Raw genomic sequence first — 24,471 nt, 5'->3', positions numbered from 1 at the left:
ACTGCTACCATGTTATCCCAGGTGTCTCCAGGTAGTTGGTGCCTAGCACTGTTACCATGTTATCCCAGGTGTCTCCAGGTAGTTGGTGCCTAACACTGCTACCATGTTATCCCAGGTGTCTCCAGGTAGTTGGTGCCTAACACTGCTACCATGTTATCCCAGGTGTCTCCAGGTAGTTGGTGCCTAACACTGTTACCATGTTATCCCAGGTGTCTCCAGGTAGAGTGGTGCCTAACACTGTTACCACGTTATCCCAGGTGCCTAACACTGTTACCATGGTATCCCAGGTGTCTCCAGGTAGTTGGTGCCTAGCACTGTTACCATGTTATCCCAGGTGTCTCCAGGTAGTTGGTACCTAACACTGCTACCATGTTATCCCAGGTGTCTCCAGGTAGTTGGTACCTAACACTGCTACCATGTTATCCCAGGTGTCTCCAGGTAGTTGGTACCTAACACTGCTACCATGTTATCCCAGGTGTCTCCAGGTAGTTGGTGCCTAAAACTGTTGCCATGTTATCCCAGGTGCCTAACACTGCTACCATGTTATCCCAGGTGTCTCCAGGTAGTTGGTGCCTAACACTGCTACCATGTTATCCCAGGTGTCTCCAGGTAGTTGGTGCCTAACACTGTTACCATGTTATCCCAGGTGTCTCCAGGTAATTGGTGCCTAATACTGTTACCATGTTATCCCAGGTGCCTAAAACTGTTACCATGTTATCCCAGGTGTCTCCAGGTAGTTGGTACCTAACACTGCTACCATGTTATCCCAGGTGTCTCCAGGTAATTGGTGCCTAACACTGCTACCATGTTATCCCAGGTGTCTCCAGGTAGTTGGTACCTAACACTGCTACTATGTTATCCCAGGTGCCTAGCACTGTTACCATGTTATCCCAGGTGTATCCAGGTAGTTGGTGCCTAACACTGTTACCATGTTATCCCAGGTGCCTAACACTGCTACCATGTTATCCCAGGTGCCTAACACTGTTACCATGTTATCCCAGGTGCCTAACACTGTTACCATGTTATCCCAGGTGTCTCCAGGTAGTTGGTGCCTAACACTGTTACCATGTTATCCCAGGTGTCTCCAGGTAGTTGGTACCTAACACTGCTACCATGTTATCCCAGGTGTCGCCAGGTAGTTGGTACCTAACACTGCTACCATGTTATCCCAGGTGTCTCCAGGTAGTTGGTGCCTAACACTGCTACCATGTTATCCCAGGTGTCTCCAGGTAGTTGGTGCCTAACACTGTTACCATGTTATCCCAGGTGTCTCCAGGTAGTTGGTACCTAACACTGTTACCATGTTATCCCAGGTGCCTAAAACTGTTACCATGTTATCCCAGGTGTCTCCAGGTAGTTGGTACCTAAAACTGTTACCATGTTATCCCAGGTGTCTCCAGGTAGTTGGTACCTAACACTGCTACCATGTTATCCCAGGTGCCTAGCACTGTTACCATGTTATCCCAGGTGTATCCAGGTAGTTGGTGCCTAACACTGTTACCATGTTATCCCAGGTGCCTAATACTGTTACCATGTTATCCCAGGTGCCTAGCACTGTTACCATGTTATCCCAGGTGTCTCAGGTTGTTGGTGCCTAACACTGTTACCATGTTATCCCAGGTGTCTCCAGGTAGTTGGTGCCTAACACTGTTACCATGTTATCCCAGGTGTCTCCAGGTAGTTGGTGCCTAACACTGCTACCATGTTATCCCAGGTGTCTCCAGGTAGTTGGTACCTAACACTGTTACCATGTTATCCCAGGTGTCTCCAGGTAGTTGGTACCTAACACTGCTACCATGTTATCCCAGGTGTCTCCAGGTAGTTGGTGCCTAACACTGCTACCATGTTATCCCAGGTGTCTCCAGGTAGTTGGTGCCTAACACTGCTACCATATTATCCCAGGTGTCTCCAGGTAGTTGGTGCCTAACACTGCTACCATGTTATCCCAGGTGTCTCCAGGTAGTTGGTGCCTAACACTGCTACCATGTTATCCCAGGTGTCTCCAGGTAGTTGGTGCCTAACACTGCTACCATGTTATCCCAGGCAGTTGGTACCTAGCACTGCTACCATGTTATCCCAGGTGTCTCCAGGTAGTTGGTGCCTAACACTGCTACCATGTTATCCCAGGTAGTTGGTGCCTAACACTGCTACCATGTTATCCCAGGTGTCTCCAGGTAGTTGGTGCCTAATACTGTTACCATGTTATCCCAGGTACCTAAAACTGTTACCATGTTATCCCAGGTGTCTCCAGGTAGTTGGTACCTAACACTGCTACCATGTTATCCCAGGTGCCTAGCACTGTTACCATGTTATCCCAGGTGTATCCAGGTAGTTGGTGCCTAACACTGTTACCATGTTATCCCAGGTGCCTAATACTGTTACCATGTTATCCCAGGTGCCTAACACTGCTACCATGTTATCCCAGGTGTCTCCAGGTAGTTGGTGCCTAGCACTGTTACCATGTTATCCCAGGTGTCTCCAGGTAGTTGGTGCCTAACACTGCTACCATGTTATCCCAGGTGTCTCCAGGTAGTTGGTGCCTAACACTGCTACCATGTTATCCCAGGTGTCTCCAGGTAGTTGGTGCCTAACACTGTTACCATGTTATCCCAGGTGTCTCCAGGTAGAGTGGTGCCTAACACTGTTACCACGTTATCCCAGGTGCCTAACACTGTTACCATGGTATCCCAGGTGTCTCCAGGTAGTTGGTGCCTAGCACTGTTACCATGTTATCCCAGGTGTCTCCAGGTAGTTGGTACCTAACACTGCTACCATGTTATCCCAGGTGTCTCCAGGTAGTTGGTACCTAACACTGCTACCATGTTATCCCAGGTGTCTCCAGGTAGTTGGTACCTAACACTGCTACCATGTTATCCCAGGTGTCTCCAGGTAGTTGGTGCCTAACACTGTTACCATGTTATCCCAGGTGTCTCCAGGTAGTTGGTGCCTAAAACTGTTGCCATGTTATCCCAGGTGCCTAACACTGCTACCATGTTATCCCAGGTGTCTCCAGGTAGTTGGTGCCTAACACTGCTACCATGTTATCCCAGGTGTCTCCAGGTAGTTGGTGCCTAACACTGTTACCATGTTATCCCAGGTGTCTCCAGGTAATTGGTGCCTAATACTGTTACCATGTTATCCCAGGTGCCTAAAACTGTTACCATGTTATCCCAGGTGTCTCCAGGTAGTTGGTACCTAACACTGCTACCATGTTATCCCAGGTGTCTCCAGGTAATTGGTGCCTAACACTGCTACCATGTTATCCCAGGTGTCTCCAGGTAGTTGGTACCTAACACTGCTACTATGTTATCCCAGGTGCCTAGCACTGTTACCATGTTATCCCAGGTGTATCCAGGTAGTTGGTGCCTAACACTGTTACCATGTTATCCCAGGTGCCTAACACTGCTACCATGTTATCCCAGGTGCCTAACACTGTTACCATGTTATCCCAGGTGCCTAACACTGTTACCATGTTATCCCAGGTGTCTCCAGGTAGTTGGTGCCTAACACTGTTACCATGTTATCCCAGGTGTCTCCAGGTAGTTGGTGCCTAAAACTGTTACCATGTTATCCCAGGTGTCTCCAGGAAGTTGGTGCCTAACACTGTTACCATGTTATCCCAGGTGTCTCCAGGTAGTTGGTGCCTAGCACTGTCACCATGTTATCCCAGGTGTCGCCAGGTAGTTGGTGCCTAGCACTGTTACCATGTTATCCCAGGTGTCTCCAGGTAGTTGGTACCTAACACTGCTACCATGTTATCCCAGGTGTTGCCAGGTAGTTGGTGCCTAGCACTGTTACCATGTTATCCCAGGTGTCTCCAGGTAGTTGGTACCTAACACTGCTACCATGTTATCCCAGGTGTCTCCAGGTAGTTGGTACCTAACACTGCTACCATGTTATCCCAGGTGTCTCCAGGTAGTTGGTGCCTAACACTGTTACCATGTTATCCCAGGTGTCTCCAGGTAGTTGGTGCCTAAAACTGTTACCATGTTATCCCAGGTGTCTCCAGGTAGTTGATGCCTAACACTGTTACCATGTTATCCCAGGTGTCTCCAGGTAGTTGGTGCCTAACACTGCTACCATGTTATCCCAGGTGTCTCCAGGTAGTTGGTGCCTAACACTGTTACCATGTTATCCCAGGTGTCTCCAGGTAGTTGGTACCTAACACTGTTACCATGTTATCCCAGGTGTCTCCAGGTAGTTGGTGCCTAGCACTGTTACCATGTTATCCCAGGTGTCTCCAGGTAGTTGGTGCCTAACACTGCTACCATGTTATCCCAGGTGTCTCCAGGTAGTTGGTGCCTAACACTGCTACCATGTTATCCCAGGTGTCTCCAGGTGGTTGGTGCCTAACACTGTTACCATGTTATCCCAGGTGTCTCCAGGTAGTTGGTGCCTAAAACTGTTACCATGTTATCCCAGGTGCCTAACACTGCTACCATGTTATCCCAGGTGTCTCCAGGTAGTTGGTGCCTAACACTGCTACCATGTTATCCCAGGTGTCTCCAGGTAGTTGGTGCCTAATACTGTTACCATGTTATCCCAGGTGTCTCCAGGTAGTTGATGCCTAACACTGTTACCATGTTATCCCAGGTGTCTCCAGGTAGTTGGTGCCTAACACTGTTACCATGTTATCCCAGGTGCCTAACACTGCTACCATGTTATCCCAGGTGTCTCCAGGTAGTTGGTGCCTAACACTGTTACCATGTTATCCCAGGTGTCTCCAGGTAGTTGGTGCCTAACACTGCTACCATGTTATCCCAGGTGTCTCCAGGTAGTTGGTGCCTAACACTGCTACCATGTTATCCCAGGTGTCTCCAGGTAGTTGGTGCCTAAAACTGTTACCATGTTATCCCAGGTGTCTCCAGGTAGTTGGTGCCTAACAATGTTACCATGTTATCCCAGGTGTCTCCAGGTAGTTGGTGCCTAACACTGTTACCATGTTATCCCAGGTGTCTCCAGGTAGATGGTACCTAACACTGTTACCATGTTATCCCAGGTGTCTCCAGGTAGTTGGTGCCTAACACTGCTACCATGTTATCCCAGGTGTCTCCAGGTAGTTGGTGCCTAACACTGTTACCATGTTATCCCAGGTGTCTCCAGGTAGTTGGTACCTAACACTGTTACCATGTTATCCCAGGTGTCTCCAGGTAGTTGGTGCCTAGCACTGTTACCATGTTATCCCAGGTGTCTCCAGGTAGTTGGTGCCTAACACTGCTACCATGTTATCCCAGGTGTCTCCAGGTAGTTGGTGCCTAACACTGCTACCATGTTATCCCAGGTGTCTCTAGGTAGTTGGTGCCTAACACTGTTACCATGTTATCCCAGGTGTCTCCAGGTAGTTGGTGCCTAAAACTGTTACCATGTTATCCCAGGTGCCTAACACTGCTACCATGTTATCCCAGGTGTCTCCAGGTAGTTGGTGCCTAACACTGCTACCATGTTATCCCAGGTGTCTCCAGGTAGTTGGTGCCTAACACTGTTACCATGTTATCCCAGGTGTCTCCAGGTAGTTGGTGCCTAACACTGTTACCATGTTATCCCAGGTGCCTAAAACTGTTACCATGTTATCCCAGGTGTCTCCAGGTAGTTGGTACCTAACACTGCTACTATGTTATCCCAGGTGCCTAACACTGTTACCATGTTATCCCAGGTGTCTCCAGGTAGTTGGTACCTAACACTGCTACTATGTTATCCCAGGTGTCTCCAGGTAGTTGGTACCTAACACTGCTACCATGTTATCCCAGGTGTTGCCAGGTAGTTGGTGCCTAGCACTGTTACCATGTTATCCCAGGTGTCTCCAGGTAGTTGGTACCTAACACTGCTACCATGTTATCCCAGGTGTCTCCAGGTAGTTGGTACCTAACACTGCTACCATGTTATCCCAGGTGTCTCCAGGTAGTTGGTACCTAACACTGCTACCATGTTATCCCAGGTGTCTCCAGGTAGTTGGTGCCTAGCACTGTTACCATGTTATCCCAGGTGTATCCAGGTAGATGGTGCCTAGCACTGTTACCATGTTATCCCAGGTGTATCCAGGTAGTTGGTGCCTAACACTGTTACCATGTTATCCCAGGTGCCTAACACTGCTACCATGTTATCCCAGGTGCCTAACACTGTTACCATGTTATCCCAGGTGCCTAACACTGCTACCATGTTATCCCAGGTGCCTAACACTGTTACCATGTTATCCCAGGTGTCTCCAGGTAGTTGGTGCCTAACACTGTTACCATGTTATCCCAGGTGTCTCCAGGTAGTTGGTGCCTAAAACTGTTACCATGTTATCCCAGGTGTCTCCAGGAAGTTGGTGCCTAACACTGTTACCATGTTATCCCAGGTGTCTCCAGGTAGTTGGTGCCTAGCACTGTCACCATGTTATCCCAGGTGTCGCCAGGTAGTTGGTGCCTAGCACTGTTACCATGTTATCCCAGGTGTCTCCAGGTAGTTGGTACCTAACACTGCTACCATGTTATCCCAGGTGTTGCCAGGTAGTTGGTGCCTAGCACTGTTACCATGTTATCCCAGGTGTCTCCAGGTAGTTGGTACCTAACACTGCTACCATGTTATCCCAGGTGTCTCCAGGTAGTTGGTACCTAACACTGCTACCATGTTATCCCAGGTGTCTCCAGGTAGTTGGTGCCTAACACTGTTACCATGTTATCCCAGGTGTCTCCAGGTAGTTGGTGCCTAAAACTGTTACCATGTTATCCCAGGTGCCTAACACTGCTACCATGTTATCCCAGGTGTCTCCAGGTAGTTGGTGCCTAACACTGCTACCATGTTATCCCAGGTGTCTCCAGGTAGTTGGTGCCTAACACTGTTACCATGCTATCCCAGGTGTCTCCAGGTAGTTGGTACCTAACACTGCTACCATGTTATCCCAGGTGCCTAGCACTGTTACCATGTTATCCCAGGTGTATCCAGGTAGTTGGTGCCTAACACTGTTACCATGTTATCCCAGGTGCCTAACACTGCTACCATGTTATCCCAGGTGCCTAACACTGTTACCATGTTATCCCAGGTGCCTAACACTGTTACCATGTTATCCCAGGTGCCTAACACTGCTACCATGTTATCCCAGGTGCCTAACACTGTTACCATGTTATCCCAGGTGCCTAACACTGCTACCATGTTATCCCAGGTGCCTAACACTGTTACCATGTTATCCCAGGTGCCTAACACTGCTACCATGTTATCCCAGGTGCCTAACACTGCTACCATGTTATCCCAGGTGCCTAACACTGTTACCATGTTATCCCAGGTGCCTAACACTGTTACCATGTTATCCCAGGTGCCTAACACTGTTACCATGTTATCCCAGGTGTCTCCAGGTAGTTGGTGCCTAACACTGTTACCATGTTATCCCAGGTGTCTCCGGGTAGTTGGTGCCTAACACTGTTACCATGTTATCCCAGGTGTCTCCAGGTAGTTGGTACCTAACACTGCTACCATGTTATCCCAGGTGTCTCCAGGTAGTTTGTGCCTAAAACTGTTACCATGTTATCCCAGGTGTCTCCAGGTAGTTGGTGCCTAACACTGCTACCATGTTATCCCAGGTGTCTCCAGGTAGTTGGTGCCTAATACTGTTACCATGTTATCCCAGGTGTCTCCAGGTAGTTGATGCCTAACACTGTTACCATGTTATCCCAGGTGTCTCCAGGTAGTTGGTGCCTAACACTGTTACCATGTTATCCCAGGTGCCTAACACTGCTACCATGTTATCCCAGGTGTCTCCAGGTAGTTGGTGCCTAACACTGTTACCATGTTATCCCAGGTGTCTCCAGGTAGTTGGTGCCTAACACTGCTACCATGTTATCCCAGGTGTCTCCAGGTAGTTGGTACCTAACACTGCTACCATGTTATCCCAGGTGTCTCCAGGTAGTTGGTGCCTAAAACTGTTACCATGTTATCCCAGGTGTCTCCAGGTAGTTGGTGCCTAACACTGTTACCATGTTATCCCAGGTGTCTCCAGGTAGTTGGTGCCTAACACTGTTACCATGTTATCCCAGGTGTCTCCAGGTAGATGGTACCTAACACTGTTACCATGTTATCCCAGGTGTCTCCAGGTAGTTGGTACCTAACACTGCTACCATGTTATCCCAGGTGTCTCCAGGTAGTTGGTGCCTAACACTGTTACCATGTTATCCCAGGTGTCTCCAGGTAGTTGGTACCTAACACTGCTACCATGTTATCCCAGGTGTCTCCAGGTAGTTGGTGCCTAACACTGTTACCATGTTATCCCAGGTGTCTCCAGGTAGTTGGTGCCTAACACTGTTACCATGTTATCCCAGGTGTCTCCAGGTAGTTGGTACCTAACACTGCTACCATGTTATCCCAGGTGTCTCCAGGTAGTTGGTACCTAACACTGCTACCATGTTATCCCAGGTGTCTCCAGGTAGTTGGTGCCTAACACTGTTACCATGTTATCCCAGGTGTGTCCAGGTAGTTGGTGCCTAAATCTGTTACCATGTTATCCCAGGTGCCTAACACTGCTACCATGTTATCCCAGGTGTCTCCAGGTAGTTGGTGCCTAACACTGCTACCATGTTATCCCAGGTGTCTCCAGGTAGTTGGTGCCTAACACTGTTACCATGTTATCCCAGGTGTCTCCAGGTAGTTGGTGCCTAACACTGTTACCATGTTATCCCAGGTGCCTAAAACTGTTACCATGTTATCCCAGGTGTCTCCAGGTAGTTGGTACCTAACACTGCTACTATGTTATCCCAGGTGCCTAGCACTGTTACCATGTTATCCCAGGTGTATCCAGGTAGTTGGTGCCTAACACTGTTACCATGTTATCCCAGGTGCCTAACACTGTTACCATGTTATCCCAGGTGCCTAACACTGTTACCATGTTATCCCAGGTGTCTCCAGGTAGTTGGTGCCTAACACTGTTACCATGTTATCCCAGGTGTCTCCAGGTAGTTGGTGCCTAAAACTGTTACCAAGTTATCCCAGGTGTCTCCAGGTAGTTGGTGCCTAACACTGCTACCATGTTATCCCAGGTGTCTCCAGGTAGTTGGTGCCTAATACTGTTACCATGTTATCCCAGGTGTCTCCAGGTAGTTGGTGCCTAACACTGTTACCATGTTATCCCAGGTGTCTCCAGGAAGTTGGTTCCTAACACTGTCACCATGTTATACCAGGTGTCGCCAGGTAGTTGGTGCCTAGCACTGTTACCATGTTATCCCAGGTGTCTCCAGGTAGTTGGTACCTAACACTGCTACCATGTTATCCCAGGTGTCTCCAGGTAGTTGGTACCTAACACTGCTACCATGTTATCCCAGGTGTCTCCAGGTAGTTGGTGCCTAACACTGTTACCATGTTATCCCAGGTGTCTCCAGGTAGTTGGTGCCTAAAACTGTTACCATGTTATCCCAGGTGCCTAAAACTGTTACCATGTTATCCCAGGTGTCTCCAGGTAGTTGGTACCTAACACTGCTACCATGTTATCCCAGGTGCCTAATACTGTTACCATGTTATCCCAGGTGCCTAGCACTGTTACCATGTTATCCCAGGTGTATCCAGGTAGTTGGTGCCTAACACTGTTACCATGTTATCCCAGGTGTCTCCAGGTAGTTGGTGCCTAACACTGTTACCATGTTATCCCAGGTGCCTCCAGGTAGTTGGTACCTAACACTGTTACCATGTTATCCCAGGTGCCTAGCACTGTTACCATGTTATCCCAGGTGTCTCCAGGTAGTTGGTGCCTAAAACTGTTACCATGTTATCCCAGGTGCCTAACACTGTTACCATGTTATCCCAGGTGTCTCCAGGTAGTTGGTACCTAACACTGTTACCATGTTATCCCAGGTGCCTAGCACTGTTACCATGTTATCCCAGGTGTCTCCAGGTAGTTGGTACCTAACACTGCTACCATGTTATCCCAGGTGTCTCCAGGTAGTTGGTGCCTAACACTGTTACCATGTTATCCCAAGTGTCTCCAGGTACTTGGTGCCTAACACTGCTACCATGTTATCCCAGGTGTCTCCAGGTAGATGGTGCCTAACACTGTTACCATGTTATCCCAGGTGTCTCCAGGTAGTTGGTGCCTAACACTGTTACCATGTTATCCCAGGTGTCTCCAGGTAGTTGGTGCCTAACACTGCTACCATGTTATCCCAGGTGCCTAACACTGTTACCATGTTATCCCAGGTGCCTAGCACTGTTACCATGTTATCCCAGGTGTCTCCAGGTAGTTGGTGCCTAACACTGTTACCATGTTATCCCAGGTGTCTCCAGGTAGTTGGTGCCTAAAACTGTTACCATGTTATCCCAGGTGTCTCCAGGTAGTTGGTGCCTAACACTGCTACCATGTTATCCCAGGTGTCTCCAGGTAGTTGATGCCTAACACTGTTACCATGTTATCCCAGGTGTCTCCAGGTAGTTGGTGCCTAACACTGTTACCATGTTATCCCAGGTGTCTCCAGGTAGTTGGTGCCTAACACTGTTACCATGTTATCCCAGGTGCCTAACACTGCTACCATGTTATCCCAGGTGTCTCCAGGTAGTTGGTGCCTAACACTGTTACCATGTTATCCCAGGTGTCTCCAGGTAGTTGGTGCCTAACACTGCTACCATGTTATCCCAGGTGTCTCCAGGTAGTTGGCACCTAACACTGCTACCATGTTATCCCAGGTGTCTCCAGGTAGTTGGTGCCTAAAACTGTTACCATGTTATCCCAGGTGTCTCCAGGTAGTTGGTGCCTAAAACTGTTGCCATGTTATCCCAGGTGCCTAACACTGCTACCATGTTATCCCAGGTGTCTCCAGGTAGTTGGTACCTAACACTGCTACCATGTTATCCCAGGTGTCTCCAGGTAGTTGGTGCCTAACACTGCTACCATGTTATCCCAGGTGTCTCCAGGTAGTTGGTGCCTAACACTGTTACCATGTTATCCCAGGTGTCTCCAGGTAATTGGTGCCTAATACTGTTACCATGTTATACCAGGTGCCTAAAACTGTTACCATGTTATCCCAGGTGTCTCCAGGTAGTTGGTACCTAACACTGCTACCATGTTATCCCAGGTGCCTAGCACTGTTACCATGTTATCCCAGGTGTATCCAGGTAGTTGGTGCCTAACACTGTTACCATGTTATCCCAGGTGCCTAACACTGCTACCATGTTATCCCAGGTGCCTAACACTGTTACCATGTTATCCCAGGTGCCTAACACTGTTACCATGTTATCCCAGGTGTATCCAGGTAGTTGGTGCCTAACACTGTTACCATGTTATCCCAGGTGCCTAACACTGTTACCATGTTATCCCAGGTGTCTCCAGGTAGTTGGTGCCTAACACTGTTACCATGTTATCCCAGGTGTCTCCAGGTAGTTGGTGCCTAAAACTGTTACCATGTTATCCCAGGTGTCTCCAGGTAGTTGGTGCCTAACACTGCTACCATGTTATCCCAGGTGTCTCCAGGTAGTTGGTGCCTAATACTGTTACCATGTTATCCCAGGTGTCTCCAGGTAGTTGGTGCCTAACACTGTTACCATGTTATCCCAGGTGTCTCCAGGAAGTTGGTGCCTAACACTGTTACCATGTTATCCCAGGTGTCTCCAGGTAGTTGGTGCCTAGCACTGTTACCATGTTATCCCAGGTGTCGCCAGGTAGTTGGTGCCTAAAACTGTTACCATGTTATCCCAGGTGCCTAACACTGCTACCATGTTATCCCAGGTGTCTCCAGGTAGTTGGTGCCTAACACTGCTACCATGTTATCCCAGGTGTCTCCAGGTAGTTGGTGCCTAACACTGTTACCATGTTATCCCAGGTGTCTCCAGGTAGTTGGTGCCTAATACTGTTACCATGTTATCCCAGGTGTCTCCAGGTAGTTGGTGCCTAACACTGCTACCATGTTATCCCAGGTGCCTAGCACTGTTACCATGTTATCCCAGGTGTATCCAGGTAGTTGGTGCCTAACACTGTTACCATGTTATCCCAGGTGCCTAACACTGCTACCATGTTATCCCAGGTGCCTAACACTGTTACCATGTTATCCCAGGTGCCTAACACTGTTACCATGTTATCCCAGGTGTCTCCAGGTAGTTGGTGCCTAAAACTGTTACCATGTTATCCCAGGTGCCTAACACTGTTACCATGTTATCCCAGGTACCTAACACTGTTACCATGTTATCCCAGGTGCCTAACACTGTTACCATGTTATCCCAGGTGTCTCCAGGAAGTTGGTGCCTAACACTGTTACCATGTTATCCCAGGTGTCTCCAGGTAGATGGTGCCTAACACTGTTACCATGTTATCCCAGGTGTCTCCAGGTAGTTGGTGCCTAACACTGTTACCATGTTATCCCAGGTGTCTCCAGGTAGATGGTGCCTAACACTGTTACCATGTTATCCCAGGTGTCTCCGGGTAGTTGGTGCCTAACACTGTTACCATGTTATCCCAGGTGTCTCCAGGTAGTTGGTGCCTAACACTGTTACCATGTTATCCCAGGTGTCTCCAGGTAGTTGGTACCTAACACTGCTACCATGTTATCCCAGGTGTCTCCAGGTAGTTTGTGCCTAAAACTGTTACCATGTTATCCCAGGTGTCTCCAGGTAGTTGGTGCCTAACACTGCTACCATGTTATCCCAGGTGTCTCCAGGTAGTTGGTGCCTAATACTGTTACCATGTTATCCCAGGTGTCTCCAGGTAGTTGATGCCTAACACTGTTACCATGTTATCCCAGGTGTCTCCAGGTAGTTGGTGCCTAACACTGTTACCATGTTATCCCAGGTGCCTAACACTGCTACCATGTTATCCCAGGTGTCTCCAGGTAGTTGGTGCCTAACACTGTTACCATGTTATCCCAGGTGTCTCCAGGTAGTTGGTGCCTAACACTGCTACCATGTTATCCCAGGTGTCTCCAGGTAGTTGGTACCTAACACTGCTACCATGTTATCCCAGGTGTCTCCAGGTAGTTGGTGCCTAAAACTGTTACCATGTTATCCCAGGTGTCTCCAGGTAGTTGGTGCCTAACACTGTTACCATGTTATCCCAGGTGTCTCCAGGTAGTTGGTGCCTAACACTGTTACCATGTTATCCCAGGTGTCTCCAGGTAGATGGTACCTAACACTGTTACCATGTTATCCCAGGTGTCTCCAGGTAGTTGGTACCTAACACTGCTACCATGTTATCCCAGGTGTCTCCAGGTAGTTGGTGCCTAACACTGTTACCATGTTATCCCAGGTGTCTCCAGGTAGTTGGTGCCTAACACTGTTACCATGTTATCCCAGGTGTCTCCAGGTAGTTGGTGCCTAACACTGTTACCATGTTATCCCATGTGCCTAACACTGTTACCATGTTATCCCAGGTGTCTCCAGGAAGTTGGTGCCTAACACTGTTACCATGTTATCCCAGGTGTCTCCAGGAAGTTGGTGCCTAACACTGTTACCATGTTATCCCAGGTGTCTCCAGGTAGTTGGTGCCTAGCACTGTTACCATGTTATCCCAGCTGTCGCCAGGTAGTTGGTGCCTAGCACTGTTACCATGTTATCCCAGGTGTCTCCAGGTAGTTGGTACCTAACACTGCTACCATGTTATTCCAGGTGTCGCCAGGTAGTTGGTGCCTAGCACTGTTACCATGTTATCCCAGGTGTCTCCAGGTAGTTGGTACCTAACACTGCTACCATGTTATCCCAGGTGTCTCCAGGTAGTTGGTACCTAACACTGCTACCATGTTATCCCAGGTGTCTCCAGGTAGTTGGTGCCTAACACTGTTACCATGTTATCCCAGGTGTCTCCAGGTAGTTGGTGCCTAAAACTGTTACCATGTTATCCCAGGTGCCTAACACTGCTACCATGTTATCCCAGGTGTCTCCAGGTAGTTGGTGCCTAACACTGCTACCATGTTATCCCAGGTGTCTCCAGGTAGTTGGTGCCTAACACTGTTACCATGTTATCCCAGGTGCCTAAAACTGTTACCATGTTATCCCAGGTGTCTCCAGGTAGTTGGTGCCTAACACTGTTACCATGTTATCCCAGGTGCCTAACACTGTTACCATGTTATCCCAGGTGCCTAACACTGTTACCATGTTATCCCAGGTGTCTCCAGGTAGTTGGTGCCTAACACTGTTACCATGTTATCCCAGGTGTCTCCAGGTAGTTGGTGCCTAAAACTGTTACCATGTTATCCCAGGTGTCTCCAGGTAGTTGGTGCCTAACACTGCTACCATGTTATCCCAGGTGTCTCCAGGTAGTTGGTGCCTAATACTGTTACCATGTTATCCCAGGTGTCTCCAGGTAGTTGGTGCCTAACACTGTTACCATGTTATCCCAGGTGTCTCCAGGAAGTTGGTGCCTAACACTGTTACCATGTTATCCCAGGTGTCTCCAGGTAGTTGGTGCCTAGCACTGTTATCCCAGGTGTCGCCAGGTAGTTGGTGCCTAGCACTGTTACCATGTTATCCCAGGTGTCTCCAGGTAGTTGGTACCTAACACTGCTACCATGTTATCCCAGGTGTTGCCAGGTAGTTGGTGCCTAGCACTGTTACCATGTTATCCCAGGTGTCTCCAGGTAGTTGGTACCTAACACTGCTACCATGTTATCCCAGGTGTCTCCAGGTAGTTGGTACCTAACACTGCTACCATGTTATCCCAGGTGTCTCCAGGTAGTTGGTGCCTAACACTGTTACCATGTTATCCCAGGTGTCTCCAGGTAGTTGGTGCCTAAAACTGTTACCATGTTATCCCAGGTGCCTAAAACTGTTACCATGTTATCCCAGGTGTCTCCAGGTAGTTGGTACCTAACACTGCTACCATGTTATCCCAGGTGCCTAATACTGTTACCATGTTATCCCAGGTGCCTAGCACTGTTACCATGTTATCCCAGGTGCCTAGCACTGTTACCATGTTATCCCAGGTGTATCCAGGTAGTTGGTGCCTAACACTGTTACCATGTTATCCCAGGTGCCTAACACTGTTACCATGTTATCCCAGGTGTCTCCAGGTAGTTGGTACCTAACACTGCTACCATGGTATCCCAGGTGTCTCCAGGTAGTTGGTGCCTAAAACTGTTACCATGTTATCCCAGGTGCCTAACACTGCTACCATGTTATCCCAGGTGTCTCCAGGTAGTTGGTGCCTAACACTGCTACCATGTTATCCCAGGTGTCTCCAGGTAGTTGGTGCCTAACACTGTTACCATGTTATCCCAGGTGTCTCCAGGTAGTTGGTGCCTAACACTGTTACCATGTTATCCCAGGTGCCTAAAACTGTTACCATGTTATCCCAGGTGTCTCCAGGTAGTTGGTGCCTAACACTGTTACCATGTTATCCCAGGTGCCTAACACTGTTACCATGTTATCCCAGGTGCCTAACACTGTTACCATGTTATCCCAGGTGTCTCCAGGTAGTTGGTGCCTAACACTGTTACCATGTTATCCCAGGTGTCTCCAGGTAGTTGGTGCCTAAAACTGTTACCATGTTATCCCAGGTGTCTCCAGGTAGTTGGTGCCTAACACTGCTACCATGTTATCCCAGGTGTCTCCAGGTAGTTGGTGCCTAATACTGTTACCATGTTATCCCAGGTGTCTCCAGGTAGTTGGTGCCTAACACTGTTACCATGTTATCCCAGGTGTCTCCAGGAAGTTGGTGCCTAACACTGTTACCATGTTATCCCAGGTGTCTCCAGGTAGTTGGTGCCTAGCACTGTCACCATGTTATCCCAGGTGTCGCCAGGTAGTTGGTGCCTAGCACTGTTACCATGTTATCCCAGGTGTCTCCAGGTAGTTGGTACCTAACACTGCTACCATGTTATCCCAGGTGTTGCCAGGTAGTTGGTGCCTAGCACTGTTACCATGTTATCCCAGGTGTCTCCAGGTAGTTGGTACCTAACACTGCTACCATGTTATCCCAGGTGTCTCCAGGTAGTTGGTACCTAACACTGCTACCATGTTATCCCAGGTGTCTCCAGGTAGTTGGTGCCTAACACTGTTACCATGTTATCCCAGGTGTCTCCAGGTAGTTGGTGCCTAAAACTGTTACCATGTTATCCCAGGTGCCTAAAACTGTTACCATGTTATCCCAGGTGTCTCCAGGTAGTTGGTACCTAACACTGCTACCATGTTATCCCAGGTGCCTAATACTGTTACCATGTTATCCCAGGTGCCTAGCACTGTTACCATGTTATCCCAGGTGCCTAGCACTGTTACCATGTTATCCCAGGTGTATCCAGGTAGTTGGTGCCTAACACTGTTACCATGTTATCCCAGGTGCCTAACACTGTTACCATGTTATCCCAGGTGTCTCCAGGTTGTTGGTACCTAACACTGCTACCATGGTATCCCAGGTGTCTCCAGGTAGTTGGTACCTAACACTGTTACCATGTTATCCCAGGTGCCTAACACTGCTACCATGTTATCCCAGGTGTCTCCAGGTAGTTGGTACCTAACACTGCTACCATGGTATCCCAGGTGTCTCCAGGTAGTTGGTACCTAACACTGTTACCATGTTATCCCAGGTGTCTCCAGGTAGTTGGTGCCTAGCACTGTTACCATGTTATCCCAGGTGTCGCCAGGTAGTTGGTGCCTAGCACTGTTACCATGTTATCCCAGGTGTCTCCAGGTAGTTGGTACCTAACACTGCTACCATGTTATCCCAGGTGTCGCCAGGTAGTTGGTGCCTAGCACTGCTACCATGTTATCCCAGGTGTCTCCAGGTAGTTGGTACCTAACACTGCTACCATGTTATCCCAGGTGTCTCCAGGTAGTTGGTGCCTAACACTGCTACCATGTTATCCCAGGTGTCTCCAGGTAGTTGGTGCCTAACACTGTTACCATGTTATCCCAGGTGTCTCCAGGTAGTTGGTGCCTAATACTGTTACCATGTTATCCCAGGTGTCTCCAGGTAGTTGGTACCTAACACTGTTACCATGTTATCCCAGGTGCCTAAAACTGTTACCATGTTATCCCAGGTGTCTCCAGGTAGTTGGTACCTAACACTGCTACCATGTTATCCCAGGTGCCTAGCACTGTTACCATGTTATCCCAGGTGTATCCAGGTAGTTGGTGCCTAACACTGTTACCATGTTATCCCAGGTGCCTAATACTGTTACCATGTTATCCCAGGTGCCTAGCACTGTTACCATGTTATCCCAGGTGTCTCAGGTTGTTGGTGCCTAACACTGTTACCATGTTATCCCAGGTGTCTCCAGGTAGTTGGTGCCTAACACTGTTACCATGTTATCCCAGGTGTCTCCAGGTAGTTGGTGCCTAACACTGTTACCATGTTATCCCAGGTGTCTCCAGGAAGTTGGTGCCTAACACTGTTACCATGTTATCCCAGGTGTCTCCAGGAAGTTGGTGCCTAACACTGTTACCATGTTATCCCAGGTGTCTCCAGGTAGTTGGTGCCTAGCACTGTTACCATGTTATCCCAGCTGTCGCCAGGTAGTTGGTGCCTAGCACTGTTACCATGTTATCCCAGGTGTCTCCAGGTAGTTGGTACCTAACACTGCTACCATGTTATTCCAGGTGTCGCCAGGTAGTTGGTGCCTAGCACTGTTACCATGTTATCCCAGGTGTCTCCAGGTAGTTGGTACCTAACACTGCTACCATGTTATCCCAGGTGTCTCCAGGTAGTTGGTACCTAACACTGCTACCATGTTATCCCAGGTGTCTCCAGGTAGTTGGTGCCTAACACTGTTACCATGTTATCCCAGGTGTCTCCAGGTAGTTGGTGCCTAAAACTGTTACCATGTTATCCCAGGTGCCTAACACTGCTACCATGTTATCCCAGGTGTCTCCAGGTAGTTGGTGCCTAACACTGCTACCATGTTATCCCAGGTGTCTCCAGGTAGTTGGTGCCTAACACTGTTACCATGTTATCCCAGGTGCCTAAAACTGTTACCATGTTATCCCAGGTGTCTCCAGGTAGTTGGTGCCTAACACTGTTACCATGTTATCCCAGGTGCCTAACACTGTTACCATGTTATCCCAGGTGCCTAACACTGTTACCATGTTATCCCAGGTGTCTCCAGGTAGTTGGTGCCTAACACTGTTACCATGTTATCCCAGGTGTCTCCAGGTAGTTGGTGCCTAAAACTGTTACCATGTTATCCCAGGTGTCTCCAGGTAGTTGGTGCCTAACACTGCTACCATGTTATCCCAGGTGTCTCCAGGTAGTTGGTGCCTAATACTGTTACCATGTTATCCCAGGTGTCTCCAGGTAGTTGGTGCCTAACACTGTTACCATGTTATCCCAGGTGTCTCCAGGAAGTTGGTGCCTAACACTGTTACCATGTTATCCCAGGTGTCTCCAGGTAGTTGGTGCCTAGCACTGTTATCCCAGGTGTCGCCAGGTAGTTGGTGCCTAGCACTGTTACCATGTTATCCCAGGTGTCTCCAGGTAGTTGGTACCTAACACTGCTACCATGTTATCCCAGGTGTTGCCAGGTAGTTGGTGCCTAGCACTGTTACCATGTTATCCCAGGTGTCTCCAGGTAGTTGGTACCTAACACTGCTACCATGTTATCCCAGGTGTCTCCAGGTAGTTGGTACCTAACACTGCTACCATGTTATCCCAGGTGTCTCCAGGTAGTTGGTGCCTAACACTGTTACCATGTTATCCCAGGTGTCTCCAGGTAGTTGGTGCCTAAAACTGTTACCATGTTATCCCAGGTGCCTAAAACTGTTACCATGTTATCCCAGGTGTCTCCAGGTAGTTGGTACCTAACACTGCTACCATGTTATCCCAGGTGCCTAATACTGTTACCATGTTATCCCAGGTGCCTAGCACTGTTACCATGTTATCCCAGGTGCCTAGCACTGTTACCATGTTATCCCAGGTGTATCCAGGTAGTTGGTGCCTAACACTGTTACCATGTTATCCCAGGTGCCTAACACTGTTACCATGTTATCCCAGGTGTCTCCAGGTAGTTGGTACCTAACACTGCTACCATGGTATCCCAGGTGTCTCCAGGTAGTTGGTGCCTAAAACTGTTACCATGTTATCCCAGGTGCCTAACACTGCTACCATGTTATCCCAGGTGTCTCCAGGTAGTTGGTGCCTAACACTGCTACCATGTTATCCCAGGTGTCTCCAGGTAGTTGGTGCCTAACACTGTTACCATGTTATCCCAGGTGTCTCCAGGTAGTTGGTGCCTAACACTGTTACCATGTTATCCCAGGTGCCTAAAACTGTTACCATGTTATCCCAGGTGTCTCCAGGTAGTTGGTGCCTAACACTGTTACCATGTTATCCCAGGTGCCTAACACTGTTACCATGTTATCCCAGGTGCCTAACACTGTTACCATGTTATCCCAGGTGTCTCCAGGTAGTTGGTGCCTAACACTGTTACCATGTTATCCCAGGTGTCTCCAGGTAGTTGGTGCCTAAAACTGTTACCATGTTATCCCAGGTGTCTCCAGGTAGTTGGTGCCTAACACTGCTACCATGTTATCCCAGGTGTCTCCAGGTAGTTGGTGCCTAATACTGTTACCATGTTATCCCAGGTGTCTCCAGGTAGTTGGTGCCTAACACTGTTACCATGTTATCCCAGGTGTCTCCAGGAAGTTGGTGCCTAACACTGTTACCATGTTATCCCAGGTGTCTCCAGGTAGTTGGTGCCTAGCACTGTCACCATGTTATCCCAGGTGTCGCCAGGTAGTTGGTGCCTAGCACTGTTACCATGTTATCCCAGGTGTCTCCAGGTAGTTGGTACCTAACACTGCTACCATGTTATCCCAGGTGTTGCCAGGTAGTTGGTGCCTAGCACTGTTACCATGTTATCCCAGGTGTCTCCAGGTAGTTGGTACCTAACACTGCTACCATGTTATCCCAGGTGTCTCCAGGTAGTTGGTACCTAACACTGCTACCATGTTATCCCAGGTGTCTCCAGGTAGTTGGTGCCTAACACTGTTACCATGTTATCCCAGGTGTCTCCAGGTAGTTGGTGCCTAAAACTGTTACCATGTTATCCCAGGTGCCTAAAACTGTTACCATGTTATCCCAGGTGTCTCCAGGTAGTTGGTACCTAACACTGCTACCATGTTATCCCAGGTGCCTAATACTGTTACCATGTTATCCCAGGTGCCTAGCACTGTTACCATGTTATCCCAGGTGCCTAGCACTGTTACCATGTTATCCCAGGTGTATCCAGGTAGTTGGTGCCTAACACTGTTACCATGTTATCCCAGGTGCCTAACACTGTTACCATGTTATCCCAGGTGTCTCCAGGTTGTTGGTACCTAACACTGCTACCATGGTATCCCAGGTGTCTCCAGGTAGTTGGTACCTAACACTGTTACCATGTTATCCCAGGTGCCTAACACTGCTACCATGTTATCCCAGGTGTCTCCAGGTAGTTGGTACCTAACACTGCTACCATGGTATCCCAGGTGTCTCCAGGTAGTTGGTACCTAACACTGTTACCATGTTATCCCAGGTGTCTCCAGGTAGTTGGTGCCTAGCACTGTTACCATGTTATCCCAGGTGTCGCCAGGTAGTTGGTGCCTAGCACTGTTACCATGTTATCCCAGGTGTCTCCAGGTAGTTGGTACCTAACACTGCTACCATGTTATCCCAGGTGTCGCCAGGTAGTTGGTGCCTAGCACTGCTACCATGTTATCCCAGGTGTCTCCAGGTAGTTGGTACCTAACACTGCTACCATGTTATCCCAGGTGTCTCCAGGTAGTTGGTGCCTAACACTGCTACCATGTTATCCCAGGTGTCTCCAGGTAGTTGGTGCCTAACACTGTTACCATGTTATCCCAGGTGTCTCCAGGTAGTTGGTGCCTAATACTGTTACCATGTTATCCCAGGTGTCTCCAGGTAGTTGGTACCTAACACTGTTACCATGTTATCCCAGGTGCCTAAAACTGTTACCATGTTATCCCAGGTGTCTCCAGGTAGTTGGTACCTAACACTGCTACCATGTTATCCCAGGTGCCTAGCACTGTTACCATGTTATCCCAGGTGTATCCAGGTAGTTGGTGCCTAACACTGTTACCATGTTATCCCAGGTGCCTAATACTGTTACCATGTTATCCCAGGTGCCTAGCACTGTTACCATGTTATCCCAGGTGTCTCAGGTTGTTGGTGCCTAACACTGTTACCATGTTATCCCAGGTGTCTCCAGGTAGTTGGTGCCTAACACTGTTACCATGTTATCCCAGGTGTCTCCAGGTAGTTGGTGCCTAACACTGCTACCATGTTATCCCAGGTGTCTCCAGGTAGTTGGTACCTAACACTGTTAACATGTTATCCCAGGTGTCTCCAGGTAGTTGGTACCTAACACTGCTACCATGTTATCCCAGGTGTCTCCAGGTAGTTGGTGCCTAACACTGCTACCATGTTATCCCAGGTGTCTCCAGGTAGTTGGTGCCTAACACTGCTACCATATTATCCCAGGTGTCTCCAGGTAGTTGGTGCCTAACACTGCTACCATGTTATCCCAGGTGTCTCCAGGTAGTTGGTGCCTAACACTGCCACCATGTTATCCCAGGTGTCTCCAGGTAGTTGGTGCCTAACACTGCTACCATGTTATCCCAGGCAGTTGGTACCTAGCACTGCTACCATGTTATCCCAGGTGTCTCCAGGTAGTTGGTGCCTAACACTGTTACCATGTTATCCCAGGTAGTTGGTGCCTAATACTGCTACCATGTTATCCCAGGTGTCTCCAGGTAGTTGGTGCCTAATACTGTTACCATGTTATCCCAGGTGCCTAAAACTGTTACCATGTTATCCCAGGTGTCTCCAGGTAGTTGGTACCTAACACTGCTACAATGTTATCCCAGGTGCCTAGCACTGTTACCATGTTATCCCAGGTGTATCCAGGTAGTTGGTGCCTAACACTGTTACCATGTTATCCCAGGTGCCTAATACTGTTACCATGTTATCCCAGGTGCCTAGCACTGTTACCATGTTATCCCAGGTGTATCCAGGTAGTTGGTGCCTAACACTGTTACCATGTTATCCCAGGTGTCTCCAGGTAGTTGGTGCCTAGCACTGCTACCATGTTATCCCAGGTGCCTAACACTGTTACCATGTTATCCCAGGTGTCTCCAGGTAGTTGGTGCCTTACACTGTTACCATGTTATCCCAGGTGCCTAACACTGTTACCATGTTATCCCAGGTGTCTCCAGGTAGTTGGTACCTAACACTGCTACCATGTTATCCCAGGTGTCTCCAGGTAGTTGGTACCTAACACTGTTACCATGTTATCCCAGGTGTCTCCAGGTAGTTGGTGCCTAACACTGTTACCATGTTATCCCAGGTGTCTCCAGGTAGTTGGTGCCTAACACTGTTACCATGTTATCCCAGGTGTCTCCAGGTAGTTGGTGCCTAACACTGTTACCATGTTATCCCAGGTGTCTCCAGGTAGTTGGTGCCTAACACTGTTACCATGTTATCCCAGGTGTCTCCAGGTAGTTGGTGCCTAAAACTGTTACCATGTCATCCCAGGTGTCTCCAGGTAGTTGGTGCCTAACACTGCTACCATGTTATCCCAGGTGTCTCCAGGTAGTTGGTGCCTAACACTGTTACCATGTTATCCCAGGTGTCTCCAGGTAGTTGGTGCCTAACACTGTTACCATGTTATCCCAGGTGTCTCCAGGTAGTTGGTGCCTGACACTGTTACCATGTTATCCCAGGTGCCTAACACTGTTACCATGTTATCCCAGGTGTCTAACACTGCTACCATGTTATCCCAGGTGCCTAACACTGCTACCATGTTATCCCAGGTGTCTCCAGGTAGTTGGTGCCTAACACTGCTACCATGTTATCCCAGGTGTCTCCAGGTAGTTGGTGCCTAACACTGTTACCATGTTATCCCAGGTGTCTCCAGGTAGTTGGTGCCTAACACTGCTACCATGTTATCCCAGGTGTCTCCAGGTAGTTGGTACCTAACACTGCTACCATGTTATCCCAGGTGTCTCCAGGTAGTTGGTGCCTAACACTGTTACCATGTTATCCCAGGTGTCTCCAGGTAGTTGGTGCCTAATCCTGTTACCATGTTATCCCAGGTGCCTAAAACTGTTACCATGTTATCCCAGGTGTCTCCAGGTAGTTGGTACCTAACACTGCTACCATGTTATCCCAGGTGCCTAGCACTGTTACCATGTTATCCCAGGTGTATCCAGGTAGTTGGTGCCTAACACTGTTACCATGTTATCCCAGGTGTCTCCAGGTAGTTGGTGCCTAACACTGCTACCATGTTATCCCAGGTGCCTAACACTGTTACCATGTTATCCCAGGTGCCTAACACTGTTACCATGTTATCCCAGGTGTCTCCAGGTAGTTGGTGCCTAACACTGTTACCATGTTATCCCAGGTGTCTCCAGGTAGTTGGTGCCTAAAACTGTTACCATGTTATCCCAGGTGTCTCCAGGTAGTTGGTGCCTAACACTGCTACCATGTTATCCCAGGTGTCTCCAGGTAGTTGGTGCCTAATACTGTTACCATGTTATCCCAGGTGTCTCCAGGTAGTTGGTGCCTAACACTGTTACCATGTTATCCCAGGTGTCTCCAGGTAGTTGGTGCCTAATCCTGTTACCATGTTATCCCAGGTGTCTCCAGGTAGTTGGTACCTAACACTGTTACCATGTTATCCCAGGTGCCTCCAGGTAGTTGGTGCCTAACACTGTTACCATGTTATCCCAGGTGTCTCCAGGTAGTTGGTACCTAACACTGCTACCATGTTATCCCAGGTGCCTAGCACTGTTACCATGTTATCCCAGGTGTATCCAGGTAGTTGGTGCCTAACACTGTTACCATGTTATCCCAGGTGCCTAATACTGTTACCATGTTATCCCAGGTGCCTAGCACTGTTACCATGTTATCCCAGGTGTATCCAGGTAGTTGGTGCCTAACACTGTTACCATGTTATCCCAGGTGCCTAACACTGTTACCATGTTATCCCAGGTGTCTCCAGGTAGTTGGTGCCTAAAACTGTTACCATGTTATCCCAGGTGTCTCCAGGTAGTTGGTGCCTAACACTGCTACCATGTTATCCCAGGTGTCTCCAGGTAGTTGGTGCCTAACACTGCTACCATGTTATCCCAGGTGTCTCCAGGTAGTTGGTGCCTAACACTGCTACCATGTTATCCCAGGTGTCTCCAGGTAGTTGGTGCCTAATACTGTTACCATGTTATCCCAGGTGTCTCCAGGTAGTTGGTGCCTAACACTGTTACCATGTTATCCCAGGTGTCTCCGGGTAGTTGGTGCCTAACACTGTTACCATGTTATCCCAGGTGCCTAACACTGCTACCATGTTATCCCAGGTGTCTCCAGGTAGTTGGTGCCTAACACTGTTACCATGTTATCCCAGGTGTCTCCAGGTAGTTGGTGCCTAACACTGCTACCATGTTATCCCAGGTGTCTCCAGGTAGTTGGTACCTAACACTGCTACCATGTTATCCCAGGTGCCTAGCACTGTTACCATGTTATCCCAGGTGTATCCAGGTAGTTGGTGCCTAACACTGTTACCATGTTATCCCAGGTGCCTAATACTGTTACCATGTTATCCCAGGTGCCTA

The sequence above is a fragment of the Salvelinus fontinalis genome, chromosome 12, assembly GCF_029448725.1.
Source record: "Salvelinus fontinalis isolate EN_2023a chromosome 12, ASM2944872v1, whole genome shotgun sequence".
Lineage (NCBI taxonomy): Eukaryota > Metazoa > Chordata > Actinopteri > Salmoniformes > Salmonidae > Salvelinus > Salvelinus fontinalis.
Note: the sequence above shows the minus strand (reverse complement) of the source record.